Raw genomic sequence first — 18,514 nt, forward strand, 5'->3', positions numbered from 1 at the left:
ACTTTCCTTAACGAAAAAAGGCAGAAAAGTACGTATAATGCAAATTACAAACACTACAGAAAAAATATATAGAAATCATTTTTCCCGTGCCCCTCTCTCCCAAAAGAATGTTAGACACACTTTATAGAAACTGTGCTTACTCCAAATAGCTCACCAAGTAAAGGTTATTGTGAAATACTTCAAATTCCATAAGCACTCAGCACTGCAAAGACTGTGGGAAGAGAATGTTTCAAGCACGGACTAATGGACAGAAGGTTCAAATGAAATAAACCCTGAGGCATGACTATCTAAGGAAGTCTAAAATGAAGACTGAATATATTTGTTCTGAAGTTATTAACCAAGCTTCAGTTTCTTAAATACATTCAAAACATTTAACATATCCTCAGAAGTCCCAAGTATAAATGGCAGAGGTCTGTCATTGAAGACAATTAAAATAATTTCCTTTGCCTCTTTTAGGATACATACATCTCTATCATGGTTCAGACTTAAGTTTTTATATTTTGAATTTTTTCTATACCAACAATGTGAATTCTTATTGTGTTTGTTGCCTGTGTTAACAATAATATAAGTTATACCAACTTGTAATTTTTATTTTAATTTTGGGGATGTGTCCATATTTTAACTCAGCAACTTTAATCCAGTGATCAAAGCTTCATTAGCTTGTAAACTATTTCTCAGGTAAACTGAATTGCCCCATACCAGCATCTTAAGCAAATAAATAAGTACAAAACAGGCAGAGATTATAAATTAGGGCAGACAAATCTGTATCTCGCCCCACGCCGGTAAAGAGCATTCTATCAATATAGTGAAATGCTAATCTCCTAATTAACAACCTAATTAGGTAATTATGGCTTTGCAGAGGGATGCCGAAATGAAATATGACAACATGGTCACCTCTTTATATGGCACCTGTGGGCCTTTTCAGCTGTCATTGCAAAGAGTGTAATATCAATTTGAACAGATGACAAAGTGGTGTCATTTTTCATTCTGATAATATACAGAATGCTTTGGACAGAAGTAGTTTACAAAAGAAACATCTTGCCTGATATTTTCCTAATTTAAATATGCTCAAATACTTTGGTAATTTTTTTTGCATGTTTCTTATATTGTACGTAAGAGAATTAGTATGCACATTTGAAAAAACACAAACCTAACTGGCCATCACACTTAACTGTACACATTGAAAATAATTTTTTTTTTTTGAGACAGAGTTTTGCTCTTGTTGTCCAGGCTGTAGTGCGATAGCACAACCTCAGCTCACCATAATCTCCGCCTCCCGAGTTCAAGCGATTCTCCTGCCTCAGCCTCCCGAGTAGCTGGGATTACAGGCATGTGCCACCATACCTGGCTAATTTTGTATTTTTAGTAGAGATGGGGTTTCTCCATGTTGGTCACGCTGGTCTCAAACTCCTGACCTCAGGTGATCTGCCTGCCTCAGCCTCCCAAAGTGCTGGGATTACAGGCGTAAATCACTGCACTCGGTCTGAAACTACTTCAATTTATAAAGTACATGATAATTCAAAAAGAGAAAAGGCAACAATTCATCATAATATTTTAACACTCATATTTTTACTAACTACTGCTATCAGAAAAATTAAAATCCAAACAATTTAATCTTCAATCTTTTTCTCACAAAAAAAAAAAAAAAAAAAAAAGTGAGACAGAGATTCACATTTGTTAAATTAAAACAGACCAGGCCTGGCCAGGTGCAATAATTCACGCCTATACTCCCAACACTTTGGGAGGCCCAGACAGACAGATTCCTTGAGCTTAGGAGTTCAAGACCAGCCTGGGCAACACGGTAAAATCCCATCCATACTAAAAATACAAAATATAGTTGGGCATGGTAGTGCATGCCTCTAGCTCCAACTACTCGGGAGGTTGAGGTGGGAGGATGGCTCAAGTACAGGAAGTTGAGGCTGCAGTGATCATGCCACTACACTCCAGCCTGGACAACAGAGCGAGAACCCTGTCTCACGGAAACAAGGAAACAAACAAAGAAACAACAACAACAAAAAACACCAAAAACAAAACAACAACAACAACAAAATCAAACCTAGCCTGAAAAATCCCTGAGCAGACAAAACTAGTTAGTCTTATAAATTACCTTAACCTTGCTGGATTTGCAAACATAAGCAAAACTTAATTTGAGGTATGTCTTATAAATGTACATAGAAAAAAACAAGAACTTAAGCTTAGCTAGTCAGAATCAGCCAACAAACTTATAATTATATAACTGCAGACTTTCCAGTGGTAGAGATCAACTGTATAACCAATCAAATCTTTCCTCTGTTTTACTTCCACAATCTTCCTACAAAAGCCTCACTGCTTACTTTCCCTCGATGGAGCCCCTGAATCACTTCTGATTTGAAGCTGCCCAATTCATGAATTGCCATTTGTGCAAATAAACCCTAAAAACAAAAACAAAAAGCCTGTTTACCTTTTTAACACACCAAAAAATCACTTCCCAATATATAAACATTCAACTCACAATTGCTGTCTACCAAAGGCCAACCTCAACTCCACAGAGATAGGAGTGGACTCCCTCTAAAAGTAAACACAGGGAGATCACAGGCCTACTCACTGTCCCTGTGGCAACCGAAGTGGTGAGGTGGCACTGGGACAATGATACCACCATTATGAATACAACTCTTCTTCCAGAATACTGTGTTAAATAGGACTTTTGGGGGGAAAAGAAGACTTTCCTGGAAATAGTAACGTCATTAATGTCATTACATATGAAACCATGTTCCGAGTGCAAAATAAGTGAGGTGAAAACTAACTTGAAAACACAATCCAGGCCAGGCGCGGTGGCTCACGCCCGTCATCCCAGCACTTTGGGAAGCCGAGGCGGGTGGATCACAAGGTCAAGAGATCAAGACCATACTAGTCAACATGGTGAAACCCCATCTCTACTAAAAATACAAAAAAAAAAAAAAAAATCAGCTGGGCATGGTGGCACGTGCCTATAATCCCAGCTACTCAGGAGGCTGAGGCAGGAGAATTGCCTGAACCCAGGAGGCGGAGGTTGCGGTGAGCCAAGACCACACCATTGCACTCCAACCTGGGTAACAAGAGTGAAACTCCGTCTCAAAAAAAAAAAAAGAAAAGAAAACACAATCCATTTATAACTTCGCAATCACCTGCATTAGTGAAAACTCTACTGGTTAAAATAATGGTCATGGGCTCCACTCATATTTGTTAATATCAATTTTGAACTATGATTTCTTTAAAAATTATTAAAAAGGGCCGGGCGCGGTGGCTCAAGCCTGTAATCCCAGCACTTTGGGAGGCCGAGACGGGTGGATCACGAGGTCGACAGATCGAGACTATCCTGGTCAACATGGTGAAACCCCGTCTCTACTAAAAATACAAAAAAAATTAGCTGGGCATGGTGGCACATGCCTGTAATCCCAGCTACTGAGGAGGCTGAGGCAGGAGAATTGCTTGAACCCAGGAGGCGGAGGTTGCGGTGAGCCGAGATCGTGCCATTGCACTCCAGCCTGGGTAACAAGAGCAAAAACTCCGTCTCAAAAAGAAAAAAAAAAAAATTATTAAAAAGAACATTTCTAAAACTGAGAAAAATATAAAGTCCTATAATCTCACCACCTATTTCTTTTCTTTGTATACATGTTTGACATAATTGGGATCACACTTTACAGTCATACCCTTTTTTCACTTATATGGTGAGCATATTAGTATGTCACTAAAATTCTGAAACAACTAAGATGACTGCATATTATTTCCATTCTATTAATTTTCCATGATTTCTCTAATTTTTATTGAACATTAAGGTTCTAATTTTTGCTATAATACTGCTGCAGTGAACATCTTTGAACATGAATATCTTTCAACCTCTGATTTCTTTATTAAAGATTCCTAGAAATGTAATTACAAGCTCAAAAGGCATGCATGACTTTTTTTAAAAGCTTGTGATAAATACTGCCAAAGTGCTTTCCAGGAAAGTTTTACTAATTTACATTCCTACTAACAGTATGAGTGGCCATCTTACTGCTAATCTTTTTTTTAGACAGAGTTTTGCTCTTGTTGCCCAGGCTGGAGGTGCAATGGCAGGATCTCGGCACACTGCAACCTCTGCCTCTGCCTCTTGGGTTTAAGCTATTCACCTGCCTCAGCCTCCTGAGTAAGCTGGGATTACAGGCATGAGCCACTGCGCCCAGTACCACCAAGCTTTATTATCAATGGGTATTAGGTTTTTTACTATACCCTTAAACTTCATGTCATAACATCATTCCTGTAATCAAACACTCTCACAATATAATTAATAACAGCTTTCTATAAACATTAAGTTTAAATGAATAAGGCAAAGGGTCATAGTCAATGACAGTCCCAAGACAGGGCCAGTCCCAATATTCAAATCTAGAGCAGCATGGAAAAGTGGTTTAAAAAAAACAAGTAATAGTGCTTTTGATTGCTCTGAGTTAAAACAAAGGCGAAGTCCTAGTTTTGCCATTATTGGTGGGTTGTGTGTTCATGCTCACGCGTGCACGCGTGTGCTCGCTCTCGCTCTCTCTCTCTTTCTCTCTCTCTATATATATTCTCTCTCTCTCTCTCTATATATATATATATATTTTTTTTTTTTTTGAGATTGAGTTTCGCTCTTGTTGCCTAGGCTGGAGTGCAATGGTGCACTGCAACCTCTGCCTCCCAGGTTCAAGTGAGTCTCCTGCCTCAGCCTCCCAAGTAGCTGGGACGACAGGCACATGCCACCACACCCAGCTAATTTTTGTGTTTTTTGTAGAGACCAGGTTTCGCCAATTGGCCAGGCTGATTTCAAACTCCTGACCTCAGGTGATCCATCCACCCCAGCCTCCCAAAGTGCTGGGATTACAGGTGTGAGCCACAGCACTAAGCCTGGTAGCTCTATATTTTTATTTTTATTAATAATTACATTACTGTTGGGCACAGTGGCTCAAGCCTGTAATCCCAGCACTTTGGGAGGCCAAGGCGGGTGGATCACAAGGTCAAGAGATCGAGACCATCCTGGTCAACAGGTGAAACCCCATCTCTACTAAAAATACAAAAAATTAGCTGGGCATAGTTGTGCGTGCCTGTAATCCCAGATACTCAGGATGCTGAGACAGGAGAATTGCCTGAACCCAGGAGGCAGAAGTTGCGGTGAGCTGAGATCGGGCCATTGCACTCCAGCCTGGGTAACAAGAGTGAAACTCTGTCTCAAAAAAAAAAAATAATAATAATAATAATAATAATAATCACATTACTTCTCTAAGCTTCAGCTTTGGCATTTGTAAAATGGGGACAGGGATAATATAACATCCCTTTTCTAACAAAGGGCAGTTATAGGCACAAAAAAGATAATATAGGCCAGGCGTGGTAGCTCATGCCTATAATCCCAGCACTCTGGGAGGCCGAGGTGGGCGGATCACGAGGTCTGGAGTTTGAGACCAGCCTGACCAACATAGTTAAACCCTGTTTCTTCTAAAAATACAAAAAATTAGGCCGGGCGCAGTGGCTCAAGCCTGTAATCCCAGCACTTTGGGAGGCTGAGGCGGGTGGATCACGAGGTCAAGAGATCAAGACCATCCTGGTCAACATGGTGAAACCCTGTCTCTACTAAAAATACAAAAAATTAGCTGGGCATGGTGGCGTGTGCCTGTAATCCCAGCCTCTCAGGAGGCTGAAGCAGGAGAATTGACTGAACCCAGGAGGTGGAGGTTGCAGTGAGCTGAGATTGCGCCACTGCACTCCAGCCTGGGTAACAAGAGCAAAACTCCGTCTCAAAAAAAACAAAACTAAACTAAACTAAAAAAAATACAAAAAATTAGCCAGGCATGGTGGCTAATTCCAGCTACCCAGGACGCTGAGGCAGGAGAATTGCTTGAACCCAGGAGGCAGAGGTTGCAGTGAGCTGAGATCACACCATTGCACTCCAGCCTGGGCAAAAGAGACTCCATCTAAAAAAAAAAAAAAAGGATAATATAAATACTTGGAAGTGCTTCTTGTTCCTCAGCAGATCAATTCATGTAATAGCTTAAAAACAGCATCCTGACGTCCTCTCAATACAGTAGGTAGGTGCACTAATTTACAAAACACATCTGAAAATTAACAAATTTCATGATCCAGACATGAAAATTAGTCTCATTCTTTCACAACCACTCCATCAAATCATTGCGTATTATATTACATTAACATCTCGAATGCCTTATGCTCTGAATGCTGGTAGAGGTTGGGTGACCCTCATCTAAAAGGCTTGGGACCAGAAGTGTTTCAGATTTTGAATTTTCTTTGAATTTCGGAATATTTTTATATATATCATGAGATATCTTGGGGATGAGACCCAAGTGTAAACAAGCAATTCACTTATGTTTCATATATACTTCACTAACATAGCCTGAAAGCAATTTTATATAATTTTGTTTTTTTTTCTTTTTTGAGGCAGGGTCTCCCTCTGTCATCCAGGCTGGAGTGTAGGACCACAATCATGGCTGGCTGTAGTCTTGACTGCTTCCCCCCAGCCCCCTCCAGGGTCAAACAATTGTCCTGCCTCAGCCTCCCAAGTAGCTGGGGCTCTTTGCACACGCCACCATGCCAAGCTAATTGTTTTGATTTTTTTAATTAATTATTTTTGAGACAGTGTCTCGCTCTGTTGCCAGGCTGGAGTGCAGTGGTACAATCTCAACTCACTGAGACTTCTGCCTCCCGGATTCAAGCGATTCTCCTGCCTCAGCCTCTTGAATAGCTGAGACTACAAGTGCACACCACCACGCCCAGCTAATTTTTGTATTTTTAGTAGAGATGGGGTTTCACCATGTTGGCCAGGATGGTCTCGATCTCTTGACCTCGTGATCTGTCCACCTTGGCCTCCCCAGCCAGTTGTTTTGATTTTTAGTAGAGACGAGGTCTTTCCTAAACTCAAACGATCCTCCCACCTTGGTCTCCCAGGATTACAAGTTATGAGCCACCTCACCCAGCCAATATTTTTAATAATTCTATGAATGAAATAAAGTTTTAACTGCAACCTGTACGAGATCAGGTGTAAAATTTTCTACTTGTGGCATCATGTCAATTCAAAAAGTTTTGAATTTTGAAGCATTCTGGATTTTGGAAAAAAAAATTTTTTTGTTGAGACAGCCTTGCTCTATTGCCCAGGCTAGAGTACAGTGGTGCGATCACAGTTCACTGCAGCCTCAACCCCCTGGACTCATGCAATCCTCCCACCTCAGCCTGGAACTACAGGTGTGCACCAACATGCCTGGCTAATTTTTTAGTTTTTTTTATAGAGACAGGGTCTCGTTATTTTGCCCAGACTGGTCTTGAACTCCCAAGCTCAAGCAATTTGCCCATCTTGGCCTCTGAAAGTGCTGGGATTACAGGTATGAGCCACCATACATGGCCCAGATTTTGAGTATTCTGAGTAGGGATGCTCAACCTGGATCTGCATCTATCCAGAAGCATCAGAGTACTTACTAGGCACTTACATACATTGTTTCATTTAGTCCTCACCAAGGACTATGCAGGATTGGCATTACTGTCTCCATTTTGCAGACTGTCCAGCTTACAGAGTTAATCATGGACAAACCCAATAATCAAATCCAAGTGGTTCTGCCCAAAACCCCATGTCACACTGCTTTAAGACTGAAGTCTGCACTTCAGTTCTTTGTTAGTCTCCTTTATGTCAGTAAATAAAGTTCAGATTAAATATTTGCTCTATTTTCAAAAGAAAACCATTCCTTCAAACAATTTTCTGCCAATTTCTCTGCTGAAATGGTACTATTTATAACATAGTACCTTAAAATGAGACCATAGGGAACTGAAAACTGTTATTTTCTTGAAGTTTTACATTCAGTACACTTTGCATCAGTAATAAAAGTATATTCATGAAAGTATACTCAAGTATAGGATGTTATGACTCTAACACTGCATATATTTAGGCATAAATGTGACATAATATTCCACTTATTTCACAAGCAATTACTCTAACTTAATTCCAATAGTTATTCTAATACCTTCTTGTTCTTTCTAGAATTTCAGGTTTGTTTTTTAAGTGGTTTCTCCCATTTTTCTCACTTTCAATTACATAAAACTGTATTCTACTTTCAGTCCAAATTTTGTGTTGCCTATATTAAATCCATTTTCCCAATATATCTAGACTGCTGCCAACTAGAGTTAATAAATTTTGAATGACTGCTCAGGATTTATTCTCTTTATTTTTATATTCTTTGTTATTTCCTTACACAATAGAGTATGAATGAAAACAAGTATCAAGAAGACCAATATTTCTTCAATTTTCACCTTTTGGAAGCTGGGTATTAAAATAAAAATAAATTAAACTCTTAGACTGGGAACTCCCTGGCCATATTTCTCTCACCATGCTGGGTGTCTCCATGCCCCTTTCAATCTCGAGTATATATAGTCAATAGGCACTGCAAGCACTGGGGGAGCACCTGGCCCATCAAGGGCCTTTCCCTGAGGAAATAATGAATAAAGAACAGGCGAAGGGCTGAGTAGTGGTTCCTGACCTGCCGGCAAGAGAGGAGGGGCAGCATTCTAGATGTGAGTCATCTCCACTGGAGTCTGCCAGTAATCAGTTGTGTGACTTTAAACATATCAATTAGAAACAGAAAGCTTGGCATCTTGAAAAGACTTCAGCAAGACTTGAATTTCACTCCTCATTATTTATCCAAAAAGGAAAAAGGATCCAAGGGTTTGTAAGTGACGTGACCAAAATCCAAAGGCTGTTAGTGGTATCAGCAAATTTAGGATGCAAGTCCCTCTCTAGTCGACTGCACTTTCTACTTAGCTGTGTTTCACTGGGTGCCAATTTCTTCATCTCAAGAGGTAACTACCCCTTTTGTAATACTACCTATCTCACAGGACTAAAGAAAATAAGGTATACAAGAACATTTAACAAATTTACCACTTCATAGTATTGTGGAGAGGGCCAAGAGACAAGAAATCTGGTAGCAGTGAAAGTGCTAAGAGCACAAAACAGAGAAGTCTTGTAAGGTCATCTTGCCAGCCAAATTCATAGTTTAGCGCCAGGCGTCCCCAAACTACGGCCCACGGGCTGCATGCGGCCCCGAGGCCATTTTTCCCGCCCCCCCCCCGCCCCCCGCTGCACTTCAGGAAGGGGCACCTCTTTCATTGGTGGTCAGTGAGAGGAGCACAGTATGTGGCGGCCCTCCAATGGTCTGAGGGACAGTGAACTGGCCCCCTGTGTAAAAAGTGTGGGGACGCCTGATTAGCCTGATTATACAAGAAAAGCATTCACCTTGCCACTTTCCAAAAGAGTGGTTAAATATCAGTGGCAGCTACAATGCTCCCTCACACTGGCAATTTACCACGAGATTTCTAATCAATAATCAAAACATGGTATTGTACTTCCTACTCTGAACAGCGATTACCAAAATTTCAGCAGCCAGGTGGGTTGGAGTTCACAATCAGGCAGCCTAGAATTACACACAGACTGCAAATGTTTTGTTCAACATAATTTTTTAATGGTAAAATTTTAAGCTAAATAAATTTAAATGTACCATATGCAGTGGCTCACACCTGTAGTCCCAACAATTTGGGAGGCCGTGGCAGCGTGGCAGGAGGATTATTATTATTATTTTTATTTTTATTTTTTTTTTGAGACAGAGTTTCACTCTTGTTGCCCAGGCTGGAGTGCAATGGTGAGATCTCAGCTCATTCCAACCTCCACCTCCCAGGTTCAAGCAATTCTCCTGCCTCAGCCTCCCAAGTAGCTGAGATTACAGGTATGTGTCACCACGCCTGGCTAATTTTGTACTTTTAGTAAAGATGGGGTTTCACCGTGTTGGTCAGGCTGGTCTCAAACTCCTGACCTCAGGTGACCCACCCACCTCGGCCTCCCAAAGTGCTGGGATTACAGCCAGGAGGATCGTCTGAAGACAGGAGTTCGAGACCAGCCTGGCCAACATGGTGAAACCCCATCTCTACTAAAAACACAAAAATTAGCTGGGCGTGGTGGCAGGTGCCTGTAATCTCAACTACTCAGGAGGCTAAGGCATGAGAATCGCTTGAACCTGGGAGGCAGAGGCTGCAGTGAGCCGAGATGGCGCCATTGCACTCCAGCCTGGGCAACAAGAGCAAGACTCTGTCTCAAAAACAAAAACAAAAACAAAACTACCTACACATGGTATCATGCACCTATAGTCCTAGCTCCTGTGGGGCAGAGGCAGGAGAATCGCTTGAACCCAGGAATTCAAGGTTGTAGTGAGCTATTACCATGAAATTGCACTCCAGCCTGACAGAATGGTACCCTGTCTCTAAAAGTTAAATAAATTTAAAAATATATATATAAATCCAGATTTCCAGCATGTTTTCCCAAAAAAATCAAAAGATCCAAGGACACTGGCCCACTTCCTCACATGGCAACAAGTGGAGCTGAGCAGTAACTGCCCTCTTTAGTTTGAATCTGTGCCCACCAGTTCACCAGGGCCTAGCCTACTCGTCCTACTACACAACAGGCGTCAGAATGGGGACTACTGAGGCACTCAAACAGAACTAATAGTAATTTAATAAAGATTTGTTTACTCTTTTTTGGCCAGTTTTTTGTGGCTCTATCACACACTAGCTGTGACCCTTAGGTAACATATTTAACCACTAAGCCTCTTAAATTGAACACAAGCTGAAATACACTGACTTCTGAGTCAAACTTCACAAAAACTTCAAACTCACCGAAACGAAGTCAGGGCACCTCCCATGGGGATAAAATGTAACGTGGCCGGCCGGGCGCGGTGGCTCAAGCCTGTAATCCCAGCACTTTGGGAGGCCGAGGCAGGTGGATCACGAGGTCAAGAGATCGAGACCATCCTGGTCAACATGGTGAAACCCCATCTCTACCAAAAATACAAAAATTAGCTGGGCATGGTGGCACGTGCCTGTAATCCTAGCTACTCAGGAGGCTGAGGCAGGAGAATTGCTTGAACCCAGGAGGCGGAGGTTGCGGTGAGCCGAGATCGCGCCATTGCACTCCAGCCTGGGTAACAAGAGCAAAACTCTGTCACAAAAAAAAAAAAAAAAAAAAAAAAAAAAGTAATGTGGCCATGCATGGTGGCTCACACCTATAATCTTAGCACTTTGAGAGCCCGAGGGCAGGTGAATCACTTGAGGTCAAGAATTCTAGACCAGCCCAGCCAACATGACAAAACCCCGTCTCTACTAAAAACACAAAAATTGGCCAGGCATGGTGGTGCCTGCCTATAGACCCAGTTACTTGGGAGGGTGAGGCACAAGAATCGCTTCAACCCAGGAGGCAGAGGTTGCAATGAGCCAAGATTGTGCCACTGCATTCCACCCTGGGTGATAAAGCAAGACTCTGTCTAAAAAAAAAAAAAAAAAAAAAAAGTAATGTGACAGAAGTCCTTGTCACATAATAATTTAACATCTATGACTGTGCCCTTAACAGTAAGGCCTATACATCAGAATAACAGATTGCTAGCAAATTATCTTAGCCGAAAACACATAAATCCACTCAACCACAAAAATTTCTGAAGTCTTCAAATATGACCAATAAGCAAAACCACCTCCCCCACCAAGAAAGAAAAATATCTCAGTAGATTAGGCTATGAGCTCCTTTAGTGCAGAGACCACTCCATTCCTCATTCTCTCTCCTGTCTCACAGTGACCTGCACACTGAAGCTACAGCTCAAGGGCAAGTTTCTCTCTGAAGCCTTTCCAGAGGGTCCCCATCCACATCACAAAGAACAAGCAAAATGGTGGAGTAATGAAGAGTGCAGATCCCAGTGTTTAGCAGATAATCCCCTCTTTCTTACAGCTCCACCAGTAGCATCAACTAAAGGAAGTTATTTAAGGTCTCTGTGCCCCAGTTTCATCATTGGCAAAATCAGGATGCTAATAACACCTTCTCATGCAAGAGAAAAATGAGACACAGCGTTCAACATCATGCTGGCAGAGTAACTACTCACTACCTAGCATCATCAGTGTTCCCTTCGCAGTGCTTTGTGGGACCTCCTGGGGACTTCTACCTTAGAACCCGAAGTACTTTATTATAGTTCACCCCCCCACACACATCTCCTCTACTAGAATGTCAATGACCTCAGGATGGGACCCAACTTGATTTCTCTTTGTATCCCCAAGGGCTAACATTTTCCCTGGCACTGCTGAAATGAATCATAGATCCTCAAAGTGTTTATTAACTGGAAAAGTTCTTAGCAGAAACTGGAATTTACCTCTCTTGCCTGGTACTCAGCCCTCACTAACTCTGACCCCTACTGTCCCCGCAACTTTCCATCCTTGTACCCTGCTAAAAGAAGCAATGACTTGCTTGACTCAGGCTGTAAACTAATTCACCACTGTAAAACCATGCCTCAAGCATTATACCTTTGTATCTTTTAGCTATTTATTTTGGGGGACTTTACCATGTACCAGGCCCTCTATCCCCATTAGTTCAATCAATATTCACAACACTCCATGTGGTATTATTCCCTAACCCAATCCCCAGCTGCAGAAAATGATGCTTGGAGTTATGTGTCAAAGGTCACATATCTAGTAAGAACAGGGACCAGGAATTGAATCCAGAGTCCATGCTTATTTTCTATACTGTCTTCTCTGCTCATATTCAAAGCTGAGCTAATCCACCTGCCATCTCTTTGCCTTGGAAGAGCACAGCCTTTGCCTTTAAAAGATTTCTGTACTATTCATTTTAACATTCATATGTTTCGTCCTGTATACTTTTTTGTTTCAATATTTACTTGCATAAAGAGAGAGAGTGTGTGAGAAAAAGGCAAGACATGTAATGGAAAAAGCACAAATTTAGGCACCAGACAGACCTGGCTTTGAATCCTGGCTCTGTCTGGTACCAGCTGTGCAATTTATTGAATCTTCCTAATCTGTAAATTGAGGTTAAAATGATTAAACAATAGAAACCCCTATATAATACCCAATACATAGTAAATACTCGAAGTTTAGTTTACCTCAAATTATGAAGGATTACCTGGCCACATCCCATCCCTCAAAAGTGAATAACCCATTCCCCTCCTGGACTACCACTGTCACAAGAACTCTCACACAATGTACTTATCACTGTGTTAGAATTGTTAATTTCCCTTATCTCTGTTTCACTACATTGAGCTCCCTGGAAGCAGGGACTGAATCTTATTTATCTCTACATTGTCCAGCATGGTACCTGGCATATATATACATACTTAGTAAACATTTACTAAATTAAATAATTGTAGATAAAACGAGTGCTTATAGAATGCTAGATGAAAATCATTTCCAGCTGGAGTTGTCAGGAATTGGTTGGGAGAAGCCAACTTCAGCTGAGCCATGGGAAGTGTCTTGATAGAGAAAAGGGGAAACCTAGGCAGGGTAGGGAGAATGTCCTAAAAAAATCAATGGAACCGGAAAGAACACAAGTGATTGAGATCCTACTTAATTAGAGTAATGGATCAGGGTGGGGTAATTAAAGGGAGACCTTGGCCAGACACAGTGGCTCACGCCTGTAATCCCAACACTTTGGGAGGCTGAGGTGGACCACCTGAAGTTGGGACTTTGAGACCAGGCTGACCAATATGGAGAAACCTCATCTCTACTAAAAATACAAAATTAGCCAGGCGTGGTGGGGCACGCCTGTACCAGCTACTCGAGAGGCTGAGGCAGGAGAACTGCTTAAACCCAGGAGGCGGAGGCTGCAGTGAGCTGAGATCGCGCCATTGCACTCCAGCCTGGCAACAAGAGCTACACTTCGTCTCAAACTAGGAGACCTTTTCGAGCATAACTGGGAAGGTAACCAGGAGCCAGATTCCGAGACGTAAGGGAATATAAGTGGTCTGGTACACACAGTATTTAAGGTAGGCATGAGCACTCAGCTGAATGAGAAAGGGCTACCAGCATGCTCCACATCCCGCAGGTGTGTGAACTGAAAAACATAAACAATTATTGCTTCATCAAGAACTCTTTCAGTGTTTACCAGGCACCTTGTGTGGGCTCATAAAATATAAAGAACAAAACACGGTACCTCCCCCTCTGCTCAAGTGGGTTTTAACATTAGGAATCCACCCCTTCTGCTTGTCAAAGAGAATGAGAACGCTGCTTTTTTTTTTAAACCGATGTGTCTCTATTTGACTGTTCACACCTGGGAAAGTTTTGAACTTTGCCGATTTGGGTTTATAACAACATGGTGCTGTGCACAGTGCCAGAAACTGTGGTGGGCTTCAAAAGTTACTTTTCACTCATTCAAAAGGAAGTTTTAACCAATTTCCGGGTGGATTTGGGGGTCTCTAGTTAAAGTCATCCTCTTGTTTACACTACAAGCTCTTTTTTTTCCCCCAGCCTTAAACAAATCTAAAGGACTCCTTGCCACTCCCATAAACAAAGAACTGAATCAAAGTTCAGCAGCACTGTAGCTGCGAGGCTACTAACCCCTTTAGGGAAACGGGGAAAAGGGACACAAGGAAAAAGGACCACACAGGCAATGCTTGAAAACCTTGATTTTCACATTATGAAGACCAGGGCACCTAGATATTGCCAAGTGCAAGACCAGAAACTGCCGGAGCCAACTGCACCCTCCCCCCCACCCCCCGCTACTCCCGAACACTACCAGGTCCACGGGCTTCCCTTCCCCTAAATCACACACCCGCCTCAGACTCCTGACAGCCCCCAGTTCTGGTAAAGGCCAGGAAACGGATGCTCCCGGGCCACCTGAGCAGGGGCCCGGTAGACGGCCCGCTGAGCAGCGCCGAAACCGGAGAGGTCAAAGGGTAACCAGGCGGGCAAGCCGGTGGGCTGACGGGCGAGCGGGGAGCTGGCGGCTGGGGCAACCTTTACCTGAAGCTGCTTCCACACTACGGGCCGGGTCGGCCCCGGGACACGTTCCTGAGGGGAGGGCCCGGCTCTCCCACGCCTCCCGGCCCCTGCCCCGAGCTCTGCACTCTCGGGATCCACCGGGACCGGCGCTCCTCCAGGGCCGCTCAGCTGCCGCTTCCCGGGTTCGCCCTCATGCCGCTGGTGCTCGTCGCCGCCGCCGGCCGGCCGAGCAGCAGCCCTATTACCCAAAGCCGCACACGACCCGGAACCACACCCCGGCGCTCCGGAAGTCCCCGACTGGGAAGGAGCCTCTGGCTGGGGACGCAGTGCGCAAGCCCCAGAGCTGAAAGCAAGGAGCCCGGGCTTCCCGCGGGGCGGGGCCGGGAGGGAGGCCGGGCGCATGCGCGCCGCTCCTCCAGTGCAGGGGAAGGCCTGGGTCGGAGGCGGAATTCTGGCAAGATACGCCAGTGCCTGGACTTGCCTTTAGCAGGAATCAGTATCAGGCTTCTCCATCGAATATTCTTTCTCCCCATTTCCACGGAGAGCCCATAGTTTGTCCAGAAATGAGTGATGAGGCAGCTTAGCCTCTGTATCAGAAAGACCTAGGTTCAAATATGCCAGCTCTTATAACTTGCTGGACGTGGCACCTCTCCACTCCGAGCCTCGGGTTTTCCCATCCAGAGCAATAGTTTCAACTTTAGAGTATATTGCTGTGGGAATCGAATGGGATGATACTTGAAAAACACCCAGCACAGTGTCTGACACATAATAAACATGCAATGTTAGTTATTTCTCTTATAATACCTGTAATATGGCGGTGATAATAATCTTCCTCAAGTCCTGCTGGGAGATTTCCATGAGATGCAAGAGGACTGGCACAGGCAGAAGTTAGTGTTGACTCACGCTGCTTTCTTTCTCTCTCACGGAGGAAATCAGTGGAGAAAGCCACAGTGAAGGGGGAAAATGGATTCGGGCAGTACAGTGAGAGTGTTCTCCCACCCGAAAGATGCTCTGGGAAGTCTCTCAAAAAAGCACCGTAGCGTGGCTGGGAGCGGTGGCTCATGCCTGTAATCCCAGCCCTTTTCGAGGCCAAGGCGATCACGAGGTCAGGAGTTCAAGACCAGCCTGGCCAAGATGGTAAAACCACCGTCTCTACTAAAGATACAAAAAGAAAAACGAAAAAAAAAATTAGTCGGGCGTGCTGGTGAGGGCCTGTAATCCCAGCTACTTGGGAGGCTGAGGCAGGAGAATCGCTTGAACCTAGGTGGCAGACAGTGAGCCGAGGTTGCAGTGAGCTGGGATCTCGCCACTGCACTCCAACCTGGGCAACAGAGTGAAACTCCATCTCAAAAAAAAAAAAAAAAAAAAAAGAACCGTAGCAAAAGAAAAAAATCAAGGTTAAATTTCAGTCCTGGGGGACCCCTGCCCAATTTTAAAGTCACTAATAAATATGCCATGGGGCCAGGCACAGTGGCTCACACCTGTAATCCGAGCACTTGGGGGAGCCAAGGCATGCAGGTCACTTGAGGTCAGGAGTTTGAGACCAACCAGGCCAATATGGTGAAACCCCATTTCTACTAAAATTACGTAAATTAGCCAGTTGTAGTGGCTCACACCTCTAGTCCCAGCTACTCACGAGGCTGAGGCAGGAGAATGGCTTGAACCCAGGAGGCAGAGGTGGCAGTGAGCCAAGATCTGGCCACTGTACTCCAGCCTGGGTGACAGAGACTCTGTCTCAAAACAATAAACGAAAAAACACCATGGGTATACCCTGTATTTCAAATATGGTCATCCGTCGCTTAATGATAAGGACATGAGAAATTCATCGTTGTCTGATTTTGTGGTTGTATGAACATCATAGAGTGTACTTACACAATGTCACAGCCTATTACACACCTAGGCTATTTGGTATTCGCCTATTGGTCCTGGGCTACACACTTGCACAGCATGTTACTGTACTGAATACTGTAGGCAATTCTAACACAATGGTAAGTATTTGTGTATCTACATGCCTGTAGTCCCAGCTACTCGGGAGGCTGAGTCAGGAAAATCGCTTGAACCCGGGAAGCAGAGGTTGCAGGGAAGCCAAGATCATGCCACTGCACTCCAGCCTGGGTGGCAAAGTAAGACTCCATCTCAAAAAAAAAAAAAAAAAAAAATCTAAATGCTGAAAAGATACAATAAAAAGACCATATTATAATCGTAGGGGACCACCATCTTACATGCACTCTGTCATTGACCATAACATCCTCATGCCATGCATGACTGTATATGATTGATCTCTTACTACATCCCGTGATTGCATATAATTGGTATCTTACCACACACCTGTACTAGGGAGAATAGTGTGCCTCAGCGCCCAGGTGCACTCTTGCACACACATCCCCACAGTTCCATCAGGGACCTGTCGGAGGCACTCTAACAAAGCAGCAGGTGTGAACAAGTTTGGATATTTGATTTTCTGAGGTCATCAGGTTGTCTGTTCCTTCCTAAATCTTACTCTCCATTTCCATCTCCCTCTCTCTCTCTCTCTCTCTCTCTCTCAATCTCTCTCTCTCTCTCTCTCTCTCTCTCTCTCTCTCTCTCTCAAGCTCCAATCTGAAGCACAGCTGCCTGACTGTCTCTCAGACACATAAAACTCAACCTATCTAAAACTGAAATCAACTGGGCCTGCTAAGCAGTTACAGGTTCTAAAGAGTAAATAAACTCAACCTATCTAAAACTGAAATCAACTGGGCCTGCTAAGCAGTTACAGGTTCTAAAGAGTAAATACTTCCTAGCACTTTGAGAGGCCAAGGCAGGAGGATCGCCTGAGCCCAGGATTTTGAGACCAGCCTGGGCAACATGGTAAGACCCCATCTCTACATTAAAAATATATATATCCATATAAGCCAGGCATGGCGGCTCACTCCTGTAATCCCAGCACTTTGGGAGTTCAAGGTGGGTGGATCACAAGGTCAGGATATTGAGATCATCCTGGGTAACACGGTGAAACCCTGTCTCTAAAAAAAAAAAAAAAAAAACACATTAGCCAGGTGTGGTGGTACTCATCTGTAGTCCCAGCTACTTGGGAGGCTGGGGCCGGAGAATCACTTGAACCCGGAAGGCAGAGATTGCAGGGAGCCAAGATCTCACCACTGCACTCTAGCCTGGGTGACAGAGCAAGACTCCACCTAAAAAAAGAAAATAACAAGGCATGGTGGTGAGTGCCTGTAATCCTAGCTGCTTGGGAAGCTGAGATGGGACAATTGCTTGAGCCTGGGAGGCCAAGGCTGCAGTCACACGTGATCATAACACTGTACCTGAGCCTGGATGAACAAGTGAGACCCTGTCTTTCAAAAAAAAAAAAAAAAAAGGGCCGGGCACGGTGGCTCACGCCTGTAATCCCAGCACTTTGGGAGGCCGAGGCGGGTGGATCACGAGGTCAAGAGATCAAGACCATCCTGGTCAGCATAGCGAAACCCCGTCTCTACTAAAAATACAAAAATTAGCTGGGCATGGTGGTGCATGCCTGTAATCCCAGCTACTCAGGAGGCTGAGACAGGAGAATTGCCTGAACCCAGGAGGCGGAGGTTGTGGTGAGCCGAGATCGCGCCGTTGCACTCCAGCCTGGGTAACAAGAGCGAAACTCCGTCTCCAAAAAAAAAAAAAAAAAAAAAAAAAAACCTTAGAAAAATAAAAAGTGAATACTTTGCCACTTACAAGTTTTGTGACTCCATCTCTCCAAGTTACTTCTGTA

At 43.7% G+C, this 18,514-nt stretch overlaps 1 protein-coding gene across 7 annotated transcripts in view; it reads right to left on the minus strand.

The window, feature by feature from the left end:
* The window catches only part of MAPKAP1 (MAPK associated protein 1), a 260,780-nt gene extending 245,717 nt beyond the window's left edge, over positions 1-15,063 (minus strand). For 3 of the 7 annotated variants that reach the window (XM_074395347.1, XM_074395345.1, XM_074395350.1), the window contains exon 1: positions 14,797-15,037. The gene's annotated coding sequence lies outside the window, so the exon portion shown is untranslated. Of the gene's footprint in view, positions 1-5,834; positions 5,937-14,796 lie in introns of those variants that run through there. The other 4 variants (XM_074395349.1, XM_074395348.1, XM_074395351.1 and 1 more) reach the window with 3 other exon arrangements.
* Between the last annotated feature and the right edge of the window lie 3,451 nt (positions 15,064-18,514).

The sequence above is a fragment of the Saimiri boliviensis genome, chromosome 2 (genome assembly GCF_048565385.1).
Source record: "Saimiri boliviensis isolate mSaiBol1 chromosome 2, mSaiBol1.pri, whole genome shotgun sequence".
NCBI classification, from domain to species: domain Eukaryota; kingdom Metazoa; phylum Chordata; class Mammalia; order Primates; family Cebidae; genus Saimiri; species Saimiri boliviensis.